The 13,649-nt window shown below is 43.2% G+C and overlaps 1 protein-coding gene and 1 non-coding gene across 3 annotated transcripts in view; one reads left to right on the top strand and one right to left on the bottom strand.

Annotated features, from left to right (window-relative positions):
- Window positions 1–13,649, top strand: part of KLHL29 (kelch like family member 29) — a 540,646-nt gene that overhangs the window by 16,671 nt on the left and 510,326 nt on the right. The gene's annotated exons all lie outside the window — the stretch shown is intronic.
- Window positions 4,507–4,644, bottom strand: LOC119932777. Its single transcript, XR_005452511.1, has one exon. It is a non-coding gene; the product is annotated as a small nucleolar RNA SNORA7 (small nucleolar RNA).

The following is a 13,649-nucleotide window of genomic DNA, read 5'->3' as shown; positions in this document are numbered from 1 at the left end:
GATACAAGCAAATCATCCCCATTTTACAGATGAGATAACCAAGGCACAGAGGAAGTGAAGTGACTTGCCCAAGATCATACAGTTGGCATGTGGTGGAGCCGGGACTAGAACTCAGCTCCTTCCGACTCCCAGTCCCGTGCTCAGTCCACTAAATCACGCTGCTTCTCAAGCATAAAAGCATCTGGTGCTGTATAATAATAATAATAATGATGATAATGAGTCATTATCAAACTACACCCCAAGCACTGTGCAGAGCACTGTAATAGAAGATTATCGGATCATTCACAGTTCCCATCTCTCAAGAGGCTCAGAGCCTAAGAGGGAGGGAGAGCAGGTATCTTTCTCCATTTTATCGCCAGATCCCCACCTCAGAAGGCGTCCCCAGCCTCTATCATCATCAATCATCAATCGTATTTATTGATGCTCTATCTGACCATCAATCATATAGATCAAGGGGAGGGCAAGAGGCTTTCCCTGACTAAGCCCTCTTTCCTCTTTTCCCACTGCCTTCTGCATTGTCCTTGCATTTAGATTTTCACCCTTTCTGCACCCCACCCTTGGCCCCACAGAACTTATGTACATAACCATAATTTATTTATATTAATGTCTGCCTCTCCCTGTAGAGTGTAAGCTCATTGTGGGCAGGGAAAGTGTCTACCAACTCTGTTGTATTGTACTCCCCAAGTGCTTAATACAGTGCTCTGCACACAGTACATCTTCCATAAATACTGCTGATTTTTATATTGGGTGGGTGGGTTTGAATCTGGGTGATTTTTTTTTTTTTTTTTTTTACAGTTTGTCATGAGTCTGACTTGCTGCTTCTAAGTGAATATCTACCATCACCTCGCTGCACTTTAGATCTGTCAGGAAAAACATTTGAGAGTCAGTAGTTTGTGTTTGTACTGTTTGTAAACAGTAGGCAAGGTTTGGATAAGTAAATTTAAGGAGATGGGAGCCAGAAACGATCAGTTTACAAGCTGGGAAACAGCTTGGCCTAGTGGGGCCTGCGGATCAGGGGATCCGCGTTCTGCTCCTGGCTCTGTCACTTACCTGCTGTGGGACTTGGGCAAATCGACTTCTCTGTGCCTCAGTTTCCTCAACTTCAAAACAGGGAATCCGTCCTCATTCTCCCTCCTACTTAGACTGTGAATCCCATATGTATCTGACTTGATTAACTTGTAAATACAGTACGGTGCTTGTCACAAAGTAAGTGCTTGACAAAAAACATTAAAAAACCCCAAAGAAACCCAAAATCTTTAACAGCAATTGTAAGAGGAATTTTCTGAGTAAAAAGTGGGAAAGTTCTGGAAGAACTAGTATTTCCTAAAAGGGCAAGATAGGGGAAGTAGCTTGTGGTCAAGGCTCTTGCCATGGGCTCCTGTGACCTTCACCTCTGTGTCCACCGTGTCTTTGAGGCCTGGCCCTTTATTACCATAGCCCCAGTCACAGTGAGGTGTAACTTTAGCTATTTTCTACCTCCAGGCCCCCACACCTGATAGCACTGCAGGCCGGAAAGACTGGCTCCGATCCTGGGACTGGAATTCAAAGCTTCTTTCTTCAGTTCTAAGGGCTGGCTGCAGGAGACCCAGCACAAAAGCCATCTGTATTATTTCAGAGCCTACTCTGAGGGGAGAGGAGAGGTACCCAGTGAACTAGGAAGTTAGATTTCCTGGGTTGAAAATGTTCCACCATCTAGTTTTCTTCTTGGGCTTTTTTTTTTTTAATTTTTTATTTGGCACACGTCGCTAAATGGCTCCTGGTTCGTTTTCAGAATTGTTTCCCACACCTTGAATCAGAAAAGTTCAAATACAGCACTAGCCAAGGCATTTGTTTGAAGACCAGTTACCCTGGGACACGTCGGAATGCAGAAGACAACCTTATGTTGATGTAGGTGGGTGTCCGTACTCACCTATATAATACAAATTCAGAATCCAAAAGTCACCCAACAATTGAAGTGCTCTTACATGGGACTAGAAAATTGTTGGGTTTTTTTCTCCTTTTTTTTTGTGTGGCACTGTTGAATAACCCTTTCACTGATTTTTTCAGACAGTGTAAGAGATAATTTACTGAATGGAATGTAGGGGCTGGCAGAAATTATGCACCTTTTCATAATGACCTGTTTATTCCCTCCCTAATAGTCTGACCTCTCTTAGTTTATTGCTGTAGGAAGGCAATATTTATTTCATCCAGTAAGATTGAAAGCAGTCGTATCCAAGCTCTTTCCAGAAGGATATGCATAATGAAATGGAAAGGTGTTTCATCAAACAACACCAGTGGTATTTATTGTGTGCAAACCACTGTACTAAGCTCTTGGGAGGGTACAGTACAACAGAGAAGCAGCATGGCCTAGTGAATAGAGCACAGGCCTGGGAATCAGAAGGACCTGGGTTCTAATCCCAGCTCTGTCGCTGGTCTGCTGGGGGACCTCAGGCAAGGCACTTCACTTCTCTGTGCCTCAGCTACCCCATCTGTAAAATGGGGATGAAGAGTCTGAGCCCCATGTGGCAGACATGGACTGTGTCCAACCTGATTACTTGGTATCTACCCCAGTGCTTAAAGCAGTGTCTGGCACATAGTGAGTGCTTAACAAATAGCATTAAAAAAAATAATAGATGTGTTCCCTGCTCAGAATGAGCTAACAGTCCAGAGGATATGATAAATGCCATTCTCCTGTGAGATATTCTCAGTTGAGCTTTAAGAAGATGATAGTTAATAATGTGGCAACAGGTAAGGTTAGAAATGATTTCTTGATGTGGGTAACATGACACAAGATCACTTTCTCTGGGCTCAGCACCAATTATTTGCCTGAAACTGAGCTAAAGGAGATTATCTTGTTTAGTTTTTTTATTAGTTGGATAAAAGCCTTTCCCAGTGCTGAATTTCTACCAGAAACAGGTGTTTTAACAGGAAACTCTTTGGACCCCCTGCAATGGGCTTGAGTTTTCCTTTAAAAAGCAAGAAGAGACTGATGCTTCAAACACCACCGGCACAGAGGTGGTGATCTCTATTCTTCTCGTTCTTATTCCCCCCCTTCTTTTGTACTCTTCCCCAAGCCGTTGGTCTTCACCAACTATGTCATGCTGGAAATTACTGGCAAATTTGACAAACAGCATGGCCTAGAGGAAATAGCACAAGGCTGGGAGTCAGGGGACTTACGTGCTGTGACACTTTGGGCAAGTCACTTATATTCTCTGCGTCTCCTTTCCCCCATCTTCAAAATGGGGAGTCAGCACCTATTCTCCCTCCTACTTAGAGTGTGATGTCCTTCTGGGACCTTATTATCTTATATCTACCCTAGTGCTTAGTGCAGTGCTTGGCACAGTTAGCGTATAACAAGTATCACAAGTCTTCAAAGCTCTGCACTAATTTCCCACATCTTTGCCTATCAGCCCTCTTCACCAACTCACTTTCTTCATTCCACCCAAACTGACCTCCAAGCTGTACCTCACTCTTGACTTTTCTGCCTTTGACCCGATCCTCATACCGTTCCACTGGACAACAAATTGCCATCACCCCACTAATCTGGGGGACCAGACTTCTTTGCACCTGTAAAGTGCTCCTAAAATTCCACCTCCCCCAACTACCCTTCCCCAATTCAAGCAATCGATCAATGGTATTGAGAAGCAGCGTGGCTCAGCGGCAAAAGCCAGGGCTTGGGAGTCAGAGGTCATGGGTTCTAATCCTGACTCTGCCACATGTCTGCTGTGTGACCTTGGGCAAGTCACTTAACTTCTCTGAGCCTCAGTGTTCTGTAAAATGGGGATTAAGACTTTGAGCCCCACGTGGGACAACCTGATCATCTTGTATCCTCCCAGAGCTTAGAACAGTGCTTCGCACATAGTAAGAGCTTAACAAATGCCATTATTACTATTGACTGCTTATTGTGTGCAAAGCACTGTACTGAGTGCTTGGGAAAGTACAATAAAATAGAGTTGGCAGACACAATCCCCATCCACAAGGATTTTAAGGTCTTTAGTTTCCAGCACCCGATTTCCACCAACCCACCTGTCACTTCTAGCACTTAGATATATATTTATACCCTCCCTCAGCACATATGTATTGACCAGTAAATTTATTTTTTGATTATCCTATTGAAAATACTCATATGCTTATCTCCCCCCCCCCCATTAGAATGCAAGCTCCTTGTGGGCAGGGTACATTTCTTGTGCTTTCCCAAGTACTTAGGCACTGTAATGCCTTGCATCCACAGGTTCTTTTTCTACTACTACTATTACTACTATTAATATTACTACTACTGCCGTTACTATTACTACTGCTTGTCTTGTCTTATGCCATTGAGTCGTTTCCAACCCATAGTGACACCACGGGCACATCTCTCCCAGAACGCCTCGCTCTCCATCTGCAATCGTTCTGGTAGTGTATCCATAGAGTTTTCTTGGTAAAAATCCAGAAGTGGTTTACCATTTCTGCCTTCCACACAATAAATTCAAGTTTCCGCCCTCAGTGCTCTCCCATGCTGCTGCTACACAGCATGGGTGAGTTTCAACTTGTAGCAGATTGTCTTCCACTCGCTAACCATTGCCCAAGCTAGGAATGGAATGGATATGCCTCCGCTTGACTCTCCCTCCCGTAACCGAGACTGGTAGGGTGCTGGAAACTCTCCAGGTGCGACCCTGAGAGGGGTTACTACTGCTACTAGTTCTATTAATAGTACTACTACTACTTTTACAGCTTCTACTATGCTAGTTACTCCTACCAGCATAGCATGCCTACATAATTTCACCTTAGTGAATTTCCTAAGCCTCCCAGTTGTCATCTTCACAGAACAAAATTTCCAGAAAGAGTTCCAAAATCAGCCTTCATTAGACTTTACCAGTGGGCGTACAGCAGTCTGCCCTAATTTGTCCTTGGATTCCAGCACATAACAACAAGGTGAAATAACTGTGCAATTGCAAATAAGGACCTCCATTTCAGAGCTGGCTCATGTGCTAGATTAAAAAACCCAAACCATTTCTTGGCACTCTGGGGAAATATTTAAAAATCATCATTGGTGAGGTTCTGAATGGGAATTTCCCAGGAAAATGTGTGTTCTTTCACTGATGGGAATCAAAATGGGAATTTCCCAGGAAAGTAACTGTTCTTCCACCCTATTTCTTGAGAGTCTGTTTCTTTGACAGTGCAAACTGCAGCAGTAATGCTATGATACTCTTCTTTGGCAGCTTTCCAGTTGCTGTAAGTATGAGGAGAATTATGCTTTAATAGAAGCCTGTACCATTGATGGACTGTTAAGATAGTCAAGAAACTTTAAGTTCCTCAGCCAGAGTCAGATTCTTTTTACTACTGGAGAAATACTGGTGCTTACCAACTCATTTTACATAATGATATTTTCTTGTGCTGTCTGTCTACCAAGCCTGTGCTTATTTTGGGAGCAGAAAGCAGATGTAATTCAGGGAGAAATTCTGGCAACTGATTAAAAAGCTACTCGTGTATTAGCACATAATGGGGCTAAATTTGGGAGGGGGAAAAAAAAATCTATCAGCCTTCTTCCCGGCAAGGGTCAGAAAATTCCAATTTGTCCCTGTACGTCAGGCATTCAGAGATGAAATGCGTTTTAAATAAAGCATTGGGAAACCATGTTTTTACTTTAATGATCCGCTGCTTTCTGATTAATTGAAACAAATACATTCCTGATTCTAATGAATTTATTTGATGGATTATCTATAGATGTTTCCGAGATTTTTAAAGCTTTTGAGGTGGCCAACTGTCACGCCCACAAGAGGGCATTTTCTCACCAACTACAGCAAAAAAGATTTGTTCAAAAAGGGAAGATGTTAGACCCAGGGGAGGGAAAGCATTACTGCGAACAGGGAGTGGGTGGCTCCTTGCAATGGAGACATGTGTGTTTCTCCGTGGCATTTCCTAGCCAAATATGTTTCTTCACTTTATTAACTGATAATTTAAAAATGCTCTGACACCAAAGGAACCCTTCTCAAGTGTCTTCTCCAGAGATCCGACTGCTCACAGGATTTTATTTTATTTTTTCTGGTACACCTGTTTCTCTTCTAATACAAGGCTGGCAAAAACCTTTTGCTGGAGTACTCTCAGCTCAATTTCTTTCATGCCCCGAGTCTGGGTTGATGCTAATTTGAGTTTAGATTTAAAATATTTTTGATATGCGAATGTAGATCATCTGTAAAATATATATTTAGCCTTCCTTGCTTCTAAGGTGGAGTTACTGTCGGTGAGGACGTAATTCTGCATGGGAAGGGGGCTGAAAAAACACCACAGCCCTTCACGTGGTGTCCACTGAGAAAGCTTTGGTGGCCACTCTTTTTTCAGTATGTTGGAACCATGACGTAGGGACTGTCTCTATATGTTGCCAATTTGTACTTCCCAAGCGCTTAGTACAGTGCTCTGCACATAGTAAGTGCTCAATAAATATGATTGATGATGATGATGGCCTCACTTCACCCTTCAGAAGTTGACAGCTACTGCTTTACGAGGTCCCCCCTCGAAAGGAATGATTTGGCAGGGCCGGGGGCATGTACATCTGCCAGATGAATCTGGTATGCTTTGGCAGCCGCTGATGTATATTTTAAATTTTACCCGGCTGCATACCGGCAGCAAATAGCCTAAACAAACCTGTGTGTACAAAACCAGACAGACATCACTCTCCCCGCTATTGCTCCCTGAAGGATGCTGTCAATGTCCAAGGAAGATCAGGCCGGGATGAAAGACCCTTGTAACGAGTGGGGAGAGGAAGCAAAATGGAACCCAGAAGAATTCTTACTGCAATATCTCATACTCTACCAGCATCACCTTACTACTACTAATAATCATAATAATAATAATGATGGCATTTATTAAGCACTTACTATGTGCAAAGCACTGTTCTAAGTGATGGGGAGGTTACCAGGTGATCAGGTTGTCCCACGAGGGGCTCACAGTCTTAATCCCCATTTTACAGATGAGGTAACTGAGGCACAGAGAAGTGAAGTGACTTGTCCAAAGTCACACAGCTGACAGTTGGCGGAGCAGGGATTTGAACCCATGACCTCTGAGTCCAAAGCCCGTGCTCTTTTCCACTGAGCCATGCTGCTTCTCTAATCTGCCATCTAATCTGATCCAATTAATCATCATCAATGGTATTTATTGAGAGTTTACCATGTGCAGAGCACTATACTAAGTACTTGGAGAACACAAGCATGCTCACACACTTGGGAGAGTAGAAGCAGCATGGCCTAGTGGATAGAGCACAAGCCTGGGAGCCAGAAGGTCATGGGTTCTAATCCCGACTCTGCCACTTGTCTGCTGGGTGATCTTGGGCAAGTCACTTGACTTCTCTGTGCCTGTTACCTCATCTGTAAAATGGGGGTTAAGACTGTGAGCTCTATGTGGGACAGGGACTGTGTCCAGCCTGATTTTCTTGTATTACCCACCCCCTCAGTGCTTAGTTCAGTGTCTGACACATAGTAAGCGCTTAACAAATACCACAATTATTATTACAACACAACAGAGTTCGTAAACATGTTCCCTATCCACAACAATCAATGGCATTTATTCGAGAAGCAGCATGGACTACTTGAAAAATAACTGGTCCAGGAGTCAAAGGACCTGGGTTCCAATCCCGAGTCCACCATGTGCCTGCTACATGACCTTGGGCTAGTCACTTAACTTCCCTGTGCCTCAGTTACCTCATATGTAAAATGGGGATTAAATCCTGAGCCCTCCATATGGAACAAGGACTATGTCTGACCTGATTAACTTTTATATACCCCAGCCATAAAACTCCATTTGGCACGAAGTAAGCACTTAACGAGTACCATAATTATTTGTTGTTATTATTATTGATCCCTTTAAAGGGCTGTACTGGGGTTGCAATTTGCATTAGCGAAGCAGCATGGCTCAGTAGAAATAGCCATGGCTTTGGAGTCAGAGGTCATGGGTTCAAATCCCGGCTCCACCAACTGTCAGCTTTGTGACTTTGGGCAAGTCACTTCTCTGTGCCTCAGTTACCTCATCTGTAAAATGGGGATGAAGAGTGTGAGCCCCCCGTGGGACAACCTGATCACCTTGTAACCTCCCCAGTGCTTAGAAAAGTGCTTTGCACATAGTAAGTGCTTAATAAATGCCATAATCATTATTAGAAAAGTGCTTTGCACATAGTAAGTGCTTAACAAATGCCATCATTATTATTAGAAGTGTCTGGCTGGATTTGGTCGGGAGTTTAACAAATCTACCAATCCCTACTAGAAGGGATTAACTAATGACCCAACATGGCAGTGTTCCCCCTATGATTGACAGCTGCCAGTCATATTGCGTGATCTGAAGTCACCCTGGCACCCATTCACCCACCACCACAGCCCAGGGGTTACCCCAACCCCAGACCACTGCTGGCCGTAGTGTCTACCTGGAGGGTGAGGGATGAGCTTTCTGTGGCCAGAGCAGTCCCCACGGATCGATTACGGAAGGGGAGACGAAGTGACAGGCCCAGTTAAATATTTTGCCTTTTTTTAAAAATAGAAAGTCAGCACAAGCTTTCTCATTTTGTCCCTCACCAGGTTGCAACCTCATCCCACTGAAGAGGGTGAGTGATTCCAGCCCCTTTAAATCCCCCTCCTACCCTGGGGCTGGAGCTGAGGGATCTGGGGTCCGGAGAGAAGCTGTGGGTGTTTTCCTGCTTTGAGAGGAAGGAAAAGAAGGGTTTTCCCACTCCAGCTGCTGTTCTAGAACACAGGCTGCCAAGTGGGAAGATGGAGCTCAGTCCCTGCCTTACCCCTGTCAGAAGGGCCTCTCCATCCCCTGGAGAGGGGGACGATGATCCCTCCTGAGGAGTCAGTTCAGAGCCGCTTCTGTTTGCCCCCACCCCTCAGTCCCACTGCACAGTCCACGTCCTACAGTCTTGTTGCTAGCGTTTGGCCTGGATCCCTTCCTCCTGACCTTCATGGAAAGTCACACCTCCTTCCCTGCTACCACGCCCTGGTTGCAATATTGGGAAAACTAGCAATTTAAAGTAAGAAGGAAACCAATCAGGAGCCCAAATAGAGTGCTCACTTATCTGATCATCTGGAAGGATTTTGCTTGATTGATGTCCTGTAGTACAAAAAGTGTCAAGCTGTCATGGAATCGGGCTCACTGTGGGCAGAGATCCTAATCAATCAATCAATTGTATTTATTGAGCACTTACTGTGTGCAGAGCACTGTACTAAGCGCTTGGGAAGTACAAGCTGGCAACATATAGAGACAGTCCCTACCCAACAGTGGGCTCACAGTCTAGAAGGGGGAGACAGAGAACAAAACCAAACATACTAACAAAATAAAATAAATAGAATAGATAGGTACAAGTAAAATAAATAAATAAATAGAGTAATAAACATGTACAAACATATATACATATATATATCCTACTAACTGTTTGGGAAAATATTCATTCATTTATTCAGTTGTATCTATTGAGCAATTACTGTCGGCAGAGTACTGTACTAAGCGTTTGGAAAAGGACAATACAACAATAAACAGTGACATTCCATGCCCACAACGAGTTCACGGTCTAGAGGGGGGCGAGACAAACATCAATACAAGTAAATAAAATTACATCTATATATGTGCTGTGGGGTTGGGAATGGGGAGAAGAGCGAAGGGAGCAAGTCAGGGCAATGCAGGAGGACGTGGCAGATGAGGAAAAGGGGGGCTTAGTCTGGGAAGGCCTCTTGGAGGAGATGTGCCTTCCATAGGCTTTGAAGGGGGGAGAGTAATTGTCTGTTGGATTTGAGGGGGGAGAGTTTTCCAAGCCAAAGGCAGGATGTGAGTCAGGCGTCAGAGGCGAGACAGGCAAGATGAAGTCACAATGAGAAGGGTAGCACTAGAGGAGCAAAGTATGCAGGCTGGGTTATAGAAGAAGAGAAGCAAGGTGATGGAGTGCCTTAAAGCCAATGGTGAGGAGATTTTGTTTGATGCAGAGGGGGATAGGCAACCACTGGAAATTTTTGAGGGTGTGTGGGGGGGTGACCTGTCCTGAATGTTTTTGTAGAAAGATGGTTTGGGCAGCAGAGTGAAGTATGGACTAGATTGGGGAAAGACAGGAGATTGGAAGATCAGCAAGGAGGCTGATGCAGTAATCTAGGTGGGATAGGATAATACGAGGAGCTTACAGTCTACAGGGGAAGAGCTCACATTACCTTATCCTATTCCTCTAATTAAGAGCCTGTGTCTGCTGTGGGATAGAATCTGGTCTATGCTTCCATCATACTTAGGGACATATGTGGGAAGAAAATCTCGACGTATGTTGAAGCGTGATCTATAAAGTTGCCATTACTTTTATGCTTAGCCTGCATTTTCAGAATCAATGTTATGCAAGTTGAATTTCTACCCCCTCAAATATTTTACAGAGCTAAAAAGTTCCATTTAACACTTCCCCTGCTTTGTGACATACCTCCACATAGCTATGCACTTTGAAAATTTATCTTTTTATTAACATTTTGGTCCAGTGGCTGTTAGGACCAGTTTCCGGCATTTGGCCTCCTTGAGTCAAGGAAAAAATTTGCTGCCTCTCACCCATCTATTCTGTGTGAAACTCCCTTTCCTTTCCTATCTCACAGACCAGCACTCTTCCAATTTTCAGTGTCCTTCTGATATCACACTTCCCTTGAGAAATCTCTAAATGTCTTCCAATTGCCCCTTTTGCGCTACTTCCATGTCTCATCTTATATACTGTATTGATCCCCTATCATTTATTTAGGTGTCTTTCTCCCCACCTTCTCCATATATGCCAGACCACCACTCTCCTTTTCTTCAAAGCCTTATTAAAATCATATCTCCACCAACAGACATTTCCCTATTAGCCCTCTTTTCCCAGACTCCCTCTCCCTTCTGTGTCATCTTTCGTTTGGATCTATATCCATTAGGCACTTGATATAATAATAATGATGGCATTTATTAAGTGCTTACTATGTGCAAAGCACTGTTCTAAGCGCTGGGGAGGTTACAAGGTGATCAGGTTGTCCCACAGGGGGCTCACAGTCTTAATCCCCATTTTACAGATGAGGTAACTGAGGCCCAGTTGATATTTGCTCCACCCTCATCCCCACAGAATTTGTGTTTATAGCTGTAATTTATTTATTGATATTAATGCCTGCCACCTGGTCTAGACTGTAAGTTTGCTGTGGGCAGGGAATAGGTGTATCAACTCTATTGTATTGCACTCTCCCAAGTGCTTACAGTACAGTGCTGTGAACACGGTAAGTGCTCAATAAATATAATTGAGAGCGGAGATCATGCCTCCTAAACTCTACTGAACTCTACAAAGCACTTTGTATAGTACGCTGCACACAATAGACATTTGATCAGTGCTTCCGATTGACATGTGTCCATGTACACATTCACATGCATCCCTCTCACAGGAAGTGGTTAATGTTTGCAAAGTGCTTTGAAACTATAAAGTGTTTTGTAAATATTTAAATAATAATAATTAATCTGGGGAAGCAGTTTGAGGCGCAAATTGCAGGACGGTGTTGCTGCTCTGATATAAACCACAGCAATTTGTTTAAGTGAGTTCATGGTCTTCCCACTTCCATTTATGCTTTACAACTCCCATATGGCAAGGCTGTAATGGTTCTTGCTTAGCTTTGGCGGAGAAAGATTTGATCCAATGTGTTTGAGGAGTTTGAGAACTATCAGTTACAACCCCAACTCCTACCCCATTGTACACTATAACTCACCTAATCAAGGCTATGGAATTAGTTCATTACAATCATGGAATACAGAATTGTGCAAAATTCTCAGATAGATTTCAGATCAAATACAATCCCTGTCCCACATGGGGCTGACAAGCTAAGAGGTATGGAAAGCAGGTATCTTAAGACCCATTTTACAGATGAGGAACCTGAAGCATACAAAGCATAAATGATTTGTACTGAAGAGCTGCCTCTCCAGACATTCAACCTTATCCTTTCTGTCTCTCATTATATGAAATCATAGAGGGTTACCCCTTAATCTGCCTTTCCTGACATCTGCCCTCTTTCTAGAGATTTTTAGGGATAGAGATTCCACATTATCCACCCTTCACTAGTTCTTCCCTTCCAGGAAATTCTACCTCATTGCTAATTGAAAGGGTTTTTTACAACTTCAGTTTCTATCGTGTAGTTCACTAGAGAGGTGACAGCTGACTACTCTCTTCTATGTGATCACCTTTATTTACTTCAGGACAGATGCTAAACTACCCCCTGGTATCAAGGTAACAGATAAACTAACCTTGAATCTTTTAGCTCTCTTTCATGTATCCGATTGGAGGTGGAAGGGAGAAAGAAGATAGCTTTCTCTTATCCTTGCAGATCACCAGTAACTTGAGGAAAGCACTGTTCATGTGTATTTTCAATTTGTCACTTAAGGAAGACAATAACCCCTAGAATGAAGGAATGTTGTTTCTTATGATTTGAAATGTATCATTATCTAATAATGTTTTAGTGCTTAAACCAGGGCATTTTACCTTTTTTATTATTATTATTATTACTATTATTTATTAAGTGCTTACTATGTGTCAAGCACTGTTCCAAGTGCTGGGGTAGTTACAAATTAATCAGGTCATACATAGTCCCTGCCTCAAGTGGGGCTCACAGCCTAAGTAGGAGGAAGAGCAGAAATTGAGTTCCAATTTTACAGCAGAGGAAACACAAGCAAGCAGCAGGCAGAACCAGGATTAGATCCCAGGACCTTGTACTCCCAGGCCCGTGGCCTTTCCAGTAAGCAACACTGCTCCTTTCTGTAATTACTTAAAAGGAAGCAGATCTAGCTAGAGTTACTTTATAATTATTAACTGAATTGCAATGTGAACTGACAGGAAACTTAAAATGAAACAAGGCTATGTCCCAGTCTGCCTTATGAACTGTACTTGTGGTCAAAAATTTTCATCAAGTCAGAATTAATGCAGACCCTTAATGCTGCCTCCTAGGCAGTACATTATCTGTTAATGCATGAGCAGATAAAGGAGGAAAAGTGGTATCAGGAAGAGAAGACCTGCAGTGTGATTGGTAGATTGACAAGGTTAGACAAGGTTAGTTACACAAACCACAAGATCTATACTACTGTTGTGGTATCAAAGTTCTATGAGGTAGTTTGACTTGTACCTGCCCCAGAAGCTACTTGCAGCTTTTTAAGCAGTTTTATCCATTTCCTATGGGCCATACTGAATATACTAATAATAATAATGGCATTTATTAAGCGCTTACTAAGTGCAAAGCACTGTTCTAAGCACTTGGGGAGGCTACAGTATGATCAGGTTGTCCCATGGGGGGCTCACTGTCTTAATCCCCATTGTACAGATGAGGGAACTGCGGCACAGAGAAGTTCAGTGCTCTGCACACAGTAAGCACTCAATAAATACAATTGATTGATTGACTTGCCCAAAGCAACACAGATGACAATTGGCAGAGTGGGGATTTGAACCCATGACCTCTGACTCCAAAGCCCACGCTCTTTCCACTGAGCCACGCTGCATCAAATGTAAGGTCATTGTGGGAAGGGAATGTCACTGTTTATGGTTGTATTGTACTTTCCCAAGCGCTCGGTACAGTGCTCTGAACACAATAAATGATCAATAAATATGACTGAATGAATGACTGAATGAGTGAAAGATAGGATTGCGAATATTGAGGTCCTAGACTGCAGTCAAGTCACATGCTTAGAGAGGTTCC

The sequence above is a fragment of the Tachyglossus aculeatus genome, chromosome 9 (assembly GCF_015852505.1).
Source record: "Tachyglossus aculeatus isolate mTacAcu1 chromosome 9, mTacAcu1.pri, whole genome shotgun sequence".
NCBI lineage: Eukaryota > Metazoa > Chordata > Mammalia > Monotremata > Tachyglossidae > Tachyglossus > Tachyglossus aculeatus.
This window is presented reverse-complemented; position numbering and strand designations above follow the sequence as displayed.